Source organism: Corvus moneduloides, chromosome 11 (genome assembly GCF_009650955.1).
Source record: "Corvus moneduloides isolate bCorMon1 chromosome 11, bCorMon1.pri, whole genome shotgun sequence".
In the NCBI taxonomy this organism is placed as follows: Eukaryota; Metazoa; Chordata; class Aves; order Passeriformes; family Corvidae; genus Corvus; species Corvus moneduloides.
This window is the reverse complement of record NC_045486.1, coordinates 16,537,433-16,550,826: the sequence shown is the minus strand read 5'-3', so window position 1 is coordinate 16,550,826 and position 13,394 is coordinate 16,537,433. Positions and strand designations below refer to the sequence as shown.

The 13,394-nt window shown below is 43.4% G+C and overlaps 1 protein-coding gene across 2 annotated transcripts in view; it reads left to right on the top strand.

Annotated features, from left to right (window-relative positions):
- SFMBT1 (Scm like with four mbt domains 1) overlaps nucleotides 1-13,394 on the top strand; it is a 118,801-nt gene that overhangs the window by 8,739 nt on the left and 96,668 nt on the right. The window contains exons 2-4 of one of the 2 annotated variants that reach the window (XM_032120761.1): nucleotides 8,413-8,726; nucleotides 11,475-11,577; nucleotides 11,703-11,834. The gene's annotated coding sequence lies outside the window, so the exon portion shown is untranslated. Of the gene's footprint in view, nucleotides 1-8,231; nucleotides 8,727-11,474; nucleotides 11,578-11,702; nucleotides 11,835-13,394 lie in introns of those variants that run through there. The other variant, XM_032120762.1, reaches the window with a different exon arrangement.

The following is a 13,394-nucleotide window of genomic DNA, read 5'->3' as shown; positions in this document are numbered from 1 at the left end:
TACAGGAGTAGTTTTCACACTGATTATCTGATTGTCTTTTCAGTACATACATCCTTCTCTTTAAAAGTGGTGCCAGTTTGAGTCAGTGCTTCCTGTGTTGTGTGGTTGCACAGGTGAGCTGTGCTGGGAGAAAGCCCCAAAGCCTTTCCTCACATGCACATGAAGGGTGACAGACCATGTGTTAGATGTGTGATGTATCCCTGCGAGCTCCATCAGCCAAATTGTGCCAACACTGGTGTCTCAGCTGTCAGTGTGAGGTTTCAGTCATCTTTTTTCTCAGCCTGTTAGAGAAGTTGTCAGAAAAAGTATCAGTGTATTAGAAACAGCTTAAGAAATTATAAAAAATGCTCACCTCTTGTATTTCTGTGCCCATTTGTTTTTGCTGGTGGCTTTTCATGAGATCCAACACAAATACCTTTATTTAGTTGAGTACAGTGTGATTTGCTTTTTAGTTCCTTCTTTTCCAAAGATAAGGAGGTCTTACTCCTACTTTATTGATTGAAAGTTGAAATTTCCATAAGCACACTGAGAGTCTTGCTGACAGAGCAGTGTAAGCAAATTGTCTGAGAGGTACTCCCTTCCCAGAGGATGGAATCGAAGAGGATTTATGGAAGAGCTTCACACAAGAAGGAGTTCTGCTTTTTCCCACATGTAGGAAGTGCTCACAATGCCCAGCTCAGATTGCTGAGTTAGATCATGGACATTGCCAACAAGGCCTTCTCCAAAGGCAAGTGCAGCATTTCATGCACACATTTTTTGCCCAAGGTTACAAAAGTCCCTGCAGTCTGTATTTTGCTTACAGACATGAGAGATGATCCATGCACGTACTCTGCATTTGCACTGGATTATCTGTAATTTGCAGCACAAGTTCTTTTGGGTAATGAAAGTGAAAGCATTAAACATGAGGGCCTGCTGGAGCTGTGCAAAACCCATCAGAGGCACCCTGTAGACTCTTAACTTACTTATTTGCACTTTAAAAATATCCTTGGGTCACCACCTGTGGAAATTCAGAATGAAACTCTACTCAGAAAAACAGTTTCATCTGGTGGGGTATCAGGGCCAGGCATCTGGTGGTGTCAGAATGAAAATGTGACACGTTGTGTTCAGCCAGACCTGAGATGAATTCTGAAAATTGCTCAAGCTTGGAAAGCTTTACATGATTTGAGAGTAGGATGAGCTGCTGAAATGCTCAGCAACCACTGCAGATCCCTCATATGTGTTGAGCAACACAGGATTAACAAATCTCAGGCCTGAGAGAGAAAAGTTATTGGGGGAGAATGTGAACCATGCAAAGCCTCGTGTTTGTTTCTGGAGATTGGACAGCTCCAGTAAACCACTGGGTAGCTGGCAAAACAGTATGAAAATCTGCAGCTGTTTCCTTTGCCAGCAGGTTTGTTAAACCCCTGACAGAATCACTCCAGTAAAGGTGAAGGATCTGGCCACGGCTTCAGTTTTTGAGTTTTAATCAGTCTTTGAGCAGTTAGCTCAAAGCTGTGTTTCAGATCACAATAAGTCATGATTTGGACCTGTTTTTACCTTTCCATCTGAAATTAGGACGCTCAGGTTAGCCCTGCTGGTGACTGGGAGAGCCATGGTTAGAGGACACATGAAAAGAATCTGAATTCCAGTTTTCCCTCCTGTGTGCAGCACTTCCAGAGCGCCAGCACTTGCAAACAGCTGTGTTAACACATCTGGAACTGCTCCCATGGGGATCCATCATGCTAGGAGCCCTCCATAGCTCTGGGGGCACACCCTGGGGCTCAGGCAGGCATGAAACCAAGTGAAAGAGCTAATTCCTGACAGGAGAGCACTGCCACTCGTGTTGCTTTGCTGTGACAAACAGAGGAGGTGGTTACAAACCTATGTCTACATCTTCTCATTTCACTCAGCTCCAGTAATTATTGACAGGTCTAATTGCCATCAGATGGCTGTATTTTAGTGCAGGACAGTATCAAAGACCCCAAAAGCTTCTGTGAATGTGTGGGTTTTACCTGGAACCTTTGGAAGACAGAGAACAGTACTGATTGAAAAATTGCAGAAATCACAGAATCAATTAGGTTGGAAAAGACCTCTGAGATCATTGAGTCCAACCTGTGACCCAACACCACCATGTCAACCAGACCAAATAATGATTTCTGAAACCAGTGGGAGTTTTGCTGACAGATACCAGATATTTCAACATTCTAAAACCAGCTACAAATAAAACTGGCAGCACTCAACTAAATGGGAGCAGGAAGGAAAATGTGTTAGGGAAGGGAAAACAAATGCTCCATTTACATAACAATAAAACTTTATATAAAAAAAGAAGCAACCTGACAGTGTAAAATACCTTTCAGTACTGCCTGCTCAGGGCAGCATAGTAATGCCTGACTGAGTAATCTCAGCTGAGAGATGCAATGTGGTGGGAGATGCAGAGGATGTGTTTAATCACCCTGTTCTTTGCTAAGTGAGTCAGATAAAAGACTGTGTGAGGACCATAGTCAGAGGAAGGAAGTTACTGTCAGTCCTGGGCATTGAAACTGAATGAGTGTACATTTTAAAAGTTTCACATATTACAGCCTTCTGAAAGATTTGTTGATTCAGGGATCCTAAAACAACAAACAACCCAATGTTAAAGGACAGCCTTGGCAAGGGACGTACTGTCAAACTCTGCAGCTGGGGGAATGTGGCCACAAGATATTGATTTTGTAGAGTCCTGAAATGATTTGGGCCCACTACTATCTCCATTACTGCTTTAAAACAGAGTCTGAAAATGCCTGTGTTTGGAAGAAGCAATTCTGTGCTGAATTTCCCTGGCAAATCCCATCACTCACTCTAAGAGAGGAGAAGCTGCTGAACTCGCACATGTAGGGAAAGACAGTGAATTACAGAGGTTTGCAGCCTCATGTGGAGAGAAAATTGCAGGATTCATAAAGCAGTAGCTGGAGGAAGTGTGTACAGATGCTTCAGAGACCTCTTGTGCAAACAGGCAACACCTTAACTCACAGATTTAGACGCAGAATTAACTTTGTTCTTCAGCACTGGTTCTCTTAACTGCTTCACTGCTGTCACAAATGCTACTGGAACATGCTCTGGGCTGCCTTTTTTCATAGAATTGAGTCTGTAATATCTCCCCCCAAGCTAATCACCTTCAGCAGCTCTCACTGGATTTGGTGGCTGGGCCCTGGTAGCATGTTCATCTTTTAACTTCCAGTATCTGACAATTTACTGTTTTCTTAGTATTTCACCCTGGACATAGAGGGTAGTACCTAACAAACCTGACTGTATGCACTTGATTTTACGCCCTTGTTTTTCAATTTAGACACAGCTGACTCTAGATGAGATTCATTACAGCATGAAATACCTGATTCAGCAGATGTAACATCACACGGTGCCATCCTCATTAGCAGAAGTTTCCTGAATTCATTTTGAAGTTTATAAAAGACATCAAGTATCAGTATGGTCAGTTTTACATACCATGAAGCAGTCAGGGTTACTCATGGAGCTTACCACATGTTTTCTCTTTATTAAATTGATGCAGAATTCATTATATTTCAGAGGGAAATTTGATTTTGTACTAGATAAATAAATATACTTGACTCTATGGATGATAACTCCTATATGTATTTTTTTAAAGTTCCTGTCTGTATTAGGGATGTTCACATACCCACCAGAGCCTTGCCAAACTAGCTCACTCTTATTTCCCTGCCATGCATGCCTTGTGGGCTATTAATGAATAAATAGATTTTTTTCTTCCTTTCTTTTTTTCCTTTCTTTTGTTTCTATAATCACCTGACCATTTGTCCTGGAAGTGAATGCCTGCCCCTGTGCTTCCCTCACAGAAAATGCAGTTTGTTAGGCATGCACTGTGTGTCTCTGTGGAAGTCCCTGGAACCTGATGAGGCAATCCCTCAGCAAGAAAGTGCTGTCAGCAGGATCTCCAGATCCCATTAGCAAACCTCTGTGGAGCAGGGCACTTAAACAGCCAGCTCTGGATGTGTCTGTGAGAGCTTTCCAAACGGCACAGTCTGCTGGAAGCATTTCTGGGCTCTGCATGGAAAGCTGTCCTAACTAGGCCCATGCTACAAAATGTCCCGTGTGAGCTGGGCAGAAGCTGAGGGGTTTGGAGGAGAATAGTTTTGAGGAGAATGGTTTCAAACTGCTGGGGTTTGAAGTTTGTTAGAGACCTACTGAGCAGCACTGCCTCGTGTTCTCCTGGAGCTGCTGCCCTGCCAATGCAAGGAGTGACTGGGCAAAGGCCCTGCTGGGCAGCCCAGGCCCACATCCCACGGACGCTGGGCTCATTCATGGGCTCTTCTCTCGCCAGCTTCGGCCACGCTCGTCTTGGGGCTACCTCTGCTGGGTGTTTTCCCCAGCTCACCCACCACCTCCTCCAAGTGCCCGCTCAGCCTGTCCTCGCTTGAAGAGCTGCTCTGAACAAATCCTGTGTGTACAGGGTCTTGTAAAGCTCAGCGATGGAGCACCAGACTCTCTCCAAGGAGAGCAGTGATGGGAGCACTCCACAGAAGCTGCTGTGAGCAGGGGTCTGAAGAGCAGGATGAGAAGGTAGAAGAGATGAGTCAGATGTGCAGCAGGCTGAGTGTGCACAGTGTAAGAAAGCTTGTGGCACTCTGAATGCATCTTTCGGTTTTCTGAACACGCTTTTGATTTGTACAAACTAAATCAAAGAGCTGGGTGAGCTGGGTGATCATTCTCCGAAGGAGGAGGCAGCTGTATTCAAGCTCTTCCACTGACCTGAATTCCTGGCTGAAAAGCAAACCAGTTTCTTAGCTGAAAAGTAAATGTCAAAGGATACTAGAATTAAATTATTTTTTATTTCCACCTATCAAAGAAAATTAAGTGAGAGAGATTAAGTGGATAAATGTATCAAGTAAACCAGCAGTGAAAAAAATATACTCCCTTTCTACAACTGTAAACAATTACTACCATGTGATTTGGAAACTGTCAATTAGCTCTAAGCACAGTGAATCAGAGCTGCTTTCTGGTGTAATGAAAATAGAGCATCTCCCCGTCACATCAGTATAGATTGCATTAACCTTAATGACTCCTGTAAGGCTAAACCTTGTCTTGCTGGGCAGATTGAACACTGTGCCTTGTAAGCTTTGCCTTTAACTTATCTTTGTAAAACTTGCATTGATTCTACTCTAATTTAAACTAGAAATACAGAAATTGTCAGGTCTGAACAGACCACTGGTGCAACTAATTTGATTTTTTGTTGCTAACTGCAACCAGTGATGGATGGACTCAGGGAAAAGAAGAATGATTCATTCCCTGTCCCCTCTGCTTTCCTCTTTCCACTTGTACCCTTTTCCTAATTTGTTTAATTAAGTGTGGTGTGATTTCTTTACCCCAGTTGATGACAAGTTTGTGTACTGAAATGGAAATATTAACAGATCTTGTGTCTTCAAACTCCCCAGTATTATTAGAGATATTATTCTTGCTAGTGTAAATGTCAAATCCCAGTTTGGAAATAATTCTTCTGTATCTCCTGTATTAAATGGATTATTCTAAGAAGTTTCCAAATCCATTGCCAGGAGCCTTCTTTTTTAAAATTGTTGAATGCTTCCTTTCAGTGGGAGAAAATGTAAATAGGACCATGTTCCTCCATGAGCACCACCATCTGCCACATCTCCTGTTTCATTATTAATCTCTGGCTAAAGTTTATTTGGTGAATTCGAGAGGAGTTCCTCTTAGACTTATCCCAGTGTAACAAAATCCAACCCTCTTTCCTCCAGTTACAGGGAATTTCTGTCTTCATGATGCACTTAAACAAAATTGCTAACTCTTCATGGGGAGAAAGATATAAGTTGATGTCTCAGCTAGAATAATGTCTTCTTGGTCTAATGGCTGGTATATCATTATTGATTAGCTTCTCTAAAATATCTCTTAAGTTCCCAACCTATGACACAATGAAGTGATTTTTCTATGGGTCGTTGCTCAGCACTTCAAAATTGGGCCCACGGGGGTTCCAAACTCAGGATTTGAAAATGAAGGTACCAGGAGTTAATTACTTTTTGTAAAAAAATAGGATGTGATTTCAATTTCTGAGATACGTGAGCTCCAGTTAGCTCATGCCATGTCAGGCTTTCTCTTAACTGAATCTCTACCACACATCAGAACAGTTCACCTACGAACACAGCAAAGCCACTGCTCCTGTCAACCTTATTGCTGCACAGATTATTTCCAAAGCTCTGGTGCTGTGGTTTAGAGAATGTATATTATCAGCTTTATATGTTCCTCACATTAGAAAAAAATCTGCTTATGAATTAGGAAAAAATCCAGGAATATTTTATGATGACTACAAATACCACAACCTGCTGCAGTGCAGACTAGAAGGCTGTACTTGAATTAAAGAGGGAAAGAGTCCTTCAAGCTGGGAATGTAGCTGGGAATCTCTCAGCAAAGCATTTTCCTGCTCAGGTGTGAAGCTGAAGCACCTGCTGGCATCTTGCCACCGAGCTTTGCCAACCCAACTATGTTTGAACAGCAGCTCCACTGCAGGCAATGTACCATGATATTTTTAAAAATTCAAGTATAACTACTTTTCCTGTCTTTATTCCTTGCATTGGTATGTGCAAAAGCTTCTCATTCAAGTGGGAAATTAAAAGATAAGCAAGTAAGAATGAAGCTGTCAGGAGGTTAACCTGCCAACTCCCAGACCAAGCAGGGAAAATATTTAAAAGCTCAACACCTTCAGTATCGTGACAGAAGGGAGAAACATCACAAAGACCACATTTGTGGGAACCTGTGCAAGATTTTATGGAGTTTCAGAGTGTGTGGTAACTTCAGGGCTGAGTGAATCTGAATAACAAATGAATTAAGGAAAAAAAAGAAGATAAAATATTAAAGGCCCAAATTGCTGGTAAAGCTTTCCTCACTGACAACTATTAAAAATAATTAAAATAAATTGGGAGGTAAAGGCAGAGGATTTCACTAACTACAGAACCTTGTATTTGAAACCGAGCCTGTATTTCCAGCAGAGGTGTGTGCATACACAGGATTGTATGGCCTAGTGGTTCCCAATCCAGTTCTCAAACAGTGGCAGAAAGCCTTTTCCCGCAGAATTCTCCTTTGCAGCTCTGCACTGTCAGGGCCTACCCTCCAGATCAGGTGCAGGGAGCACTTCTGAGTTGGTGTCTTGTTTGTAACAGGGCCACCATTGCCACAAATTTGTTGTGCTTAATCACAGCAGAGGCCAGAATCCAGAAATTTGGATGTGGCATTTAATGCACATGGATGATTCTGTGCAGTAAAGGAGCTGCTTAGTTTTTGTATATCAGCCAAGAAGTGCTGAGCAGTGTTGGCCTACGTAGCTTGGAGAAAAAGAGAGAGGAGATGCTAATGAATACAAAATTTATAATAATCTCATTGCTTTAGAGCCACCGGAGCTGCTCAGACACAGTGTTAATAGCAGAACTTTGCAGTTGTCAAGTTTGATCCATGTATTTGTTTCCAGTCTCCCAGTCCTGATCCTCTTCCCTTCATGCAGTAAATCAAACAGGACATATCTGAACTTCTAAAGGTTGCCAGATGTTTCTTTTATTAGGTTATTGGAAGGCAATAACTTTCAAAGGGCAGAAGAGTTTTGGCTATCTGGTGAATTTAATCAGAACACATGGGAATGGGATCGTGGGGCTGTGTGAGGAGTGGTCCCATCAGCTGGGCTCTGGGGAGCAGGAGAGCAGCACAGCAGAGCTGGGTCAGGGGTCCCCTTCTGCAGGGACTGTCTGGAGCTTGGGCATCTGCACTGCCCAAATGCAGATCAAAACCATGTGACAGGGAAGTTGTTTTGGTTATCGGAGATTAGGCCAGAAATTTGTAGAGTTCAGTTACTACAGCCATATCCTGTATCCTGTGTGCACCACTGGGATTCCTTCTTGCTTTTTTTTCCCAATAAGCCAGGTAGTGCTCTAAAATTTCACTGTTGTCAAAACCAAGTGCATGATGACTTAACTGCCGCTTGAACAAGCCAAAAAGCCCTGTTGTTTAAAGAGATCTCTTTCCTAGCGTACCTCCAGGCCTGTTTGCCTCTTCCATTGACCATCTAGTGAAGAAATCTAAATAAAGAAAATCTAAATAAAGAAAAGCATTTCACACTCTTCCAACTCCATTTCTTTGTCCAAAACTCAGTGTTTGTCCCTCTCAAAATCACATTTTTAAGCTTATAAACTGTCTGTATTAAGTAGCCTATCCAACTGGCAGATTTCTGAGGGCATTAGAAAGCTGAGAAGGACAGAAACAGCTGCATTCAGTAACTCCAAAACTCCTAATTCTGCATAAATGCCATGGGTTTTACAAAGAATAAAGCTTTGTGTTTAGAGAAAGGGTATAACAAAGAAAATATGCCAAGGGGTCTACACCTTACATTCCCATTGTATATAATGCCATTTGCAAATTGTCTCCAAAAACCAGAAACTTCCAGACTAAGGAACACTCCACTGGTAACACAGGAGTGACAGCATGGACTGCTCATCGCTCCTGGCTGCATCTGCATCCATACCCTGGTGCCAGAGGGAGACCCTTCTTCCAGAGAACCCACAAGGGACACTGCAAACCTCCTGCCTTCAACGAAGAGGAGATGGAACAAGAGCTGTGCCTTAGTGTCTGCCAGAAGGAAATCCCTGCTGAGCTGCTCACCTGACCTTGTACCAGCTCCGTGCCTTCCCGAGGTGCTGCAGGTCCAACCCGCTGGCCACAAGCCCAGGACATCCTCGTGCTGCAGCCAGGTATTGCTGATGCCACATGGGCTGTTTTCCTACTTTCCTTACTTAATCTGCTTCTCACTTTTGCAACCTCACTACAAAAGTACTCACTGAATATCACAGTGGTCACAGTTCACTGAGTATCACAGTCTGGTCAACTGCAGTTTGTTTGAGCTCATATTTTCTGTTTAAAATGCCTGATTGGTTACCTAAAATAACAAAATATTGTTCTCATTTGTGAAGGCTGAGACTGCTTAAGCAGAGGCTTGAATTACTACTGAAAACTGTGTAACAGACTTTTGTGTAGAGTTTGTGTCGTGTGCTGTAATTTATTAGTCTCCCAAGGTATGCAAAATTGTTCTGTGACTATTCAGTAGCCATAAAATATATGAAGAAATGCAACTACCCCAAATTTCCAAGATTTCTTTTGTGTATAAATGTATTGCCACTTCTAAAATGTTTATGTGGCTCTAGGACATTCATTTGCAAGACACAGACTGCTTTAGTAGTACCCAGAGTACCTTAACCTTGGCTGGACTTGACTCTAGGTGCTTCTGTAACACAAAACTACAATCAAATTAAGCTCTAACTTCAGTAATTGAATTTTAGTAGCCAAATTTTATGAAGGAAACAAATTTCAGTTACACCTGTGTATTTGTAAAAGATGAATTTTCAGTGTTTAATGTAAGTGTTCATAGACAAGCTTGTGCACTCAACCAAAGAGAGAAGAGAATCAATATCACCCCTGAGCAGCAGCTCAAATTTCAAATATTCACAGCTTGTAAAGTCGAACTTGTGAAGTTTAATTGACCGGGAATAATTTGAGGACAGTGATCTGTATGAGCTTCATAGGCAGAATGCAACCGAGTTATTCACTGGAAATTATTTATTCCACTTTAGAAATAATGGGGCACTTGCAATGTGGCTGTGCATTTGCTAAAATCTGAACTTTAATTTGCCCATGAACACTGCATGATCCTCAGCAGAAAAGGAACAGCAATTAGGAGCTTGTTTTCATGGAATTCCCTCCCACCACTGCTCCTCTGAGTAACCTGGCTATCAATAAGCACATCCCTCCTGTCACAGCCTCACAGCATTGTAGCTGTAAAGGAGAAGATTAACAAGGGATCCGTGATCTCTTTTGCTTCTGTGACTTTCAAGTTCAGAGCAGAATTAACCTGTGATTCTTCCCTCTGCTTCTCTGCAGTGACCAGTGAACTAAATGCCCATTTTTCTTCCTCAACTGCCAGTGAATATTTACTGTAGTTTTTCCCTGTAAAGCCTTGTCCCTTTTGCAGACCTGAGAATTTGGCTCATCCCAATTTCAGTGCCTCTTTTGTAAACCCATGGCAATGCTTTCTCTTTTTTGCTGTGGTTTACATATTACATGTGTGGAATGCCAGGCAGGAACCAGGGGCTGGTGGAGAAAGTGCTTCCTGGGGAAATGGGACAATCTTCAGCCTCCCAAATATTGTGAATAGTGTACTCATGGACCATAAAAAGCCCAGCTAAATGAGTTTTGAGAGAAAGAAAGGTATAAGTAAAGTGAACAGAATTTGGAACGTAAGTAACACTTCAGTTATTTTGATAACTTAAATCTTGGCCTAATTCTGAAATTGCACATTGTTTAGGAATATTAGTGTTGGCAGAAATAAAGTCATTTGGAGGAGCCTGTTGTGACTTAGAGATCCCATATGAAATACTGTGATATTTCGTGCATGTAATCGATCCTCCTCTCCTGGTGTCCAGTTTGCCACTTCTGTAAAGCTCAGAAATTAATCCCCAGTCAGCTCCCTTCAGGAGCCAACGCACCAGGCTGGGCTCGAGAGCCCATCCAGCCACAGAGCTGTTGTGTTTGCAAATCTGGCATCCCAAATTACACAATGTCTGTACCCTTAAGCTGAGGTACCAGGCAACTGGTGAGGCTGATACCCTCTAAGGCATCTGTGAACTGATTAGTGAGTCCAAAGTACAAAAAAGCATGAAATGGAGCCCATTTGGAGGAGTCCTCACCTCACACCCAAGTATAGGTACAGTTAATAAATAGATACATACTGGCTAGAGAACAGATACAGAGGGCAATGACACTGCTTGAAAAACTGTCACATCCAGACTCCAGGATTTAGATTTTTCAGGTGGGCAGTGGTGGCAGAGATCTTTCCTTTTCAAAGGTAAAAATGAAAACTGAGCACGTAGCAGTTTTGTTCTTATGTTTTGATCTTTAGGTACCCATTAAAATGGTGAACTCAGGGGTCCCTAATTAGGAGCTACAATGCAGGGGTTCCCTGCCAAGGACATGGCATCCCCACCATCGTGTTCAGCTTCCACATGATGGATGTTAAGAACCTCTTCATGTTAGAAATCTTAATTGCTGTGTTTGAGAGCAGGTGCTGCAGGCTGTGGGGTGGGAGTGCTGAGCACAGCTGCCTGCACTGGGCTGACCCTCGAGCTGGCTCTCTGCTCACCTCTCTGCTCACCCAGCAGCATTTCAGTGTGCATCACCCCCGGTCAGACAACTTTTTGTGTCAGCCAAGCAACTGCTGGAAATTATCAGGAATCTTTTGTGCTTTGCCCTATTTTTAAGCCCCTTTGTCACTTAACTGTGCACAGCTTCAGTATTTAAGCAATACATGTTGGGGGCTTTTTTGCTTTACTCCAGCTTGCTTGAAGGGTTATCTGTGTTTGTGTCCCTGTTGAAATTTCTTATCCAGACTGTACATCTCAAGTTCCTTGGTGTAAACCACCCTGAGAAGTCACCATCTCTGTTTTCAGGTCTGCCTCAAACCCCAATGGAGGGCAGCCTTTGGCCAGACTGACCTGATCTGTGCAACATTAAAATCCTAAGCAGCACAGCCCGCTCAAACCAAAACACCTGGTGAGTCTGGGCAGAATTATAACTCTGGCCTCAATACCAGTGGTTAAGCAAAAGGTTTGCAGAGTGATCTACAGAGAACTTGTCTGAAAGAAATAATGTTTGCTTTTTTTTTGTTACTTTTACAGGATGAGCCTCCCTAGTTTGCAGTTCTTTACAGCTTTATGCTGCACATTGAATGAGAGTCCTTCACCAGCTTCTAGACACTTCTTTCACAAGAAAATTGACTGGCAGGGGCATATTTTTCCTTGTCACTCCAGGTGAGTATGACTCCATTGACTTCTGTAGTTTCACTGACTGAGAAACGATCAACCCCAAACTTTTAGGGGTATTGAGATTGCTAGCAATGTGAAGGGAGAAAAAATAAGCCAGATTTCTATCCTTTTTGTACAGCTCACCAGGGAGCATTTCTTCCCAGACATTCCTTGTTTTTCTTTTCTTCTGGAGTGGACAGGGTTGTCTTCCTTGCCACTGGCCTTGCCTTCCAGCAGGTATCCTCCCCCCTGGTCCCAGCAGAACAGCTGCTGTGGTCTGGTACCTATTTAGCCTGGTGTAGACCCAGTGGCCACAACCAACCTGTGATTACCCAGATATCCTGTTTGCCCTTGCTGGCGAGAAGTGCTGAGTGATGTACGCTCAGTGGTGGCAACAGCGTTCACACATGTGCTTCATTGTGCTCCAGTACCTCAGTTTCCATGGCTACCACAGAAATTGCAGGTTTGCTGTACAAATTGGTAGGAGAGATTCAGAACCCGAGCCCATATGCTGCAGCTGCCTGAACCTCATTCCCCTCTGCTGGACTCAGACGTGCTGCTCTCTGTTAGGGGCTGGAATGCTGGGCTCCAGCAGGTGCAGCAGGCACTGCTGGGCTCTTCTGGGGAAATTGGGTGCCTACACCAGCCTGCCCCTGGTGTGGCTCTGGGCTGTCAGGTTTTTGAGCAGGGAAGAGGATCAGCAATTTGATGTACAGCCAAGGGGCCTGGGGGAACTTTCCTCCCTGGTGGTTGGGTTTTGTGCCACTCCCCAGGTGTAAAGCAACTGAGTAAAGGCATATTTTAGCATGTGATCATGGAGCTGTATGCAGAAAGGCTGCAGGGAGAACATGAAACCAGACAGAATAGGTAAAACAAAGCCCATCCAGACCAGTACCTGTCACAACTGGAGACTGACAGCAGGGTCCACAGGGAGGATTACAGGGTTGCAGAAGCATTGGAAATACTCTCCCTGTGCCCAGGTAGCTGCAGCTCTGCTTTCCTGAGTCAGAGATGGTATCTGTGTCTTTATTTGCTGAACTACCACACTAGTGAATTTTTTTTCTATTTATTTGCCTAGTTGTGTTTGAGCTCACATCCAATTTAACCTCTGCAACAGCTCAGCAACAGGCTCCACAGCTGAGCTGTGCACTGGGTGACCAAATCCCCTGCAGTCATATCCTTCCCAGCATTAGCAGTCCTAGGTCAATTATTTGAAGTCATTTAACAAGCAGAAGCCATTCCATAACTGTGATTATTGCCCATCTTCATGTGTTCTCCACTTCTAGTAAATCCTTTCTGAGAGGGTTGGTGACCAGAACAGCTCATGGCTGTCAAGATTCAGATGCATTGTGGATTCCCTGTTCCTTTCCTGGTACATCCCAGTATCTGGATTGTTCCTGAGCACTGAGCTGGTACACTCTGTCAGAATACAAATATTTCTTTCTTCACTGGTAGCTGTAAAAGCACAGCCCAAGACTCTGTGCTGACACAGCTGTCTGCTTGGAGGACTCTGCCAAACTTCTTCCTTGGGACCAGCCCACCCTGGCATCCCCTGGTCAGTGGGGT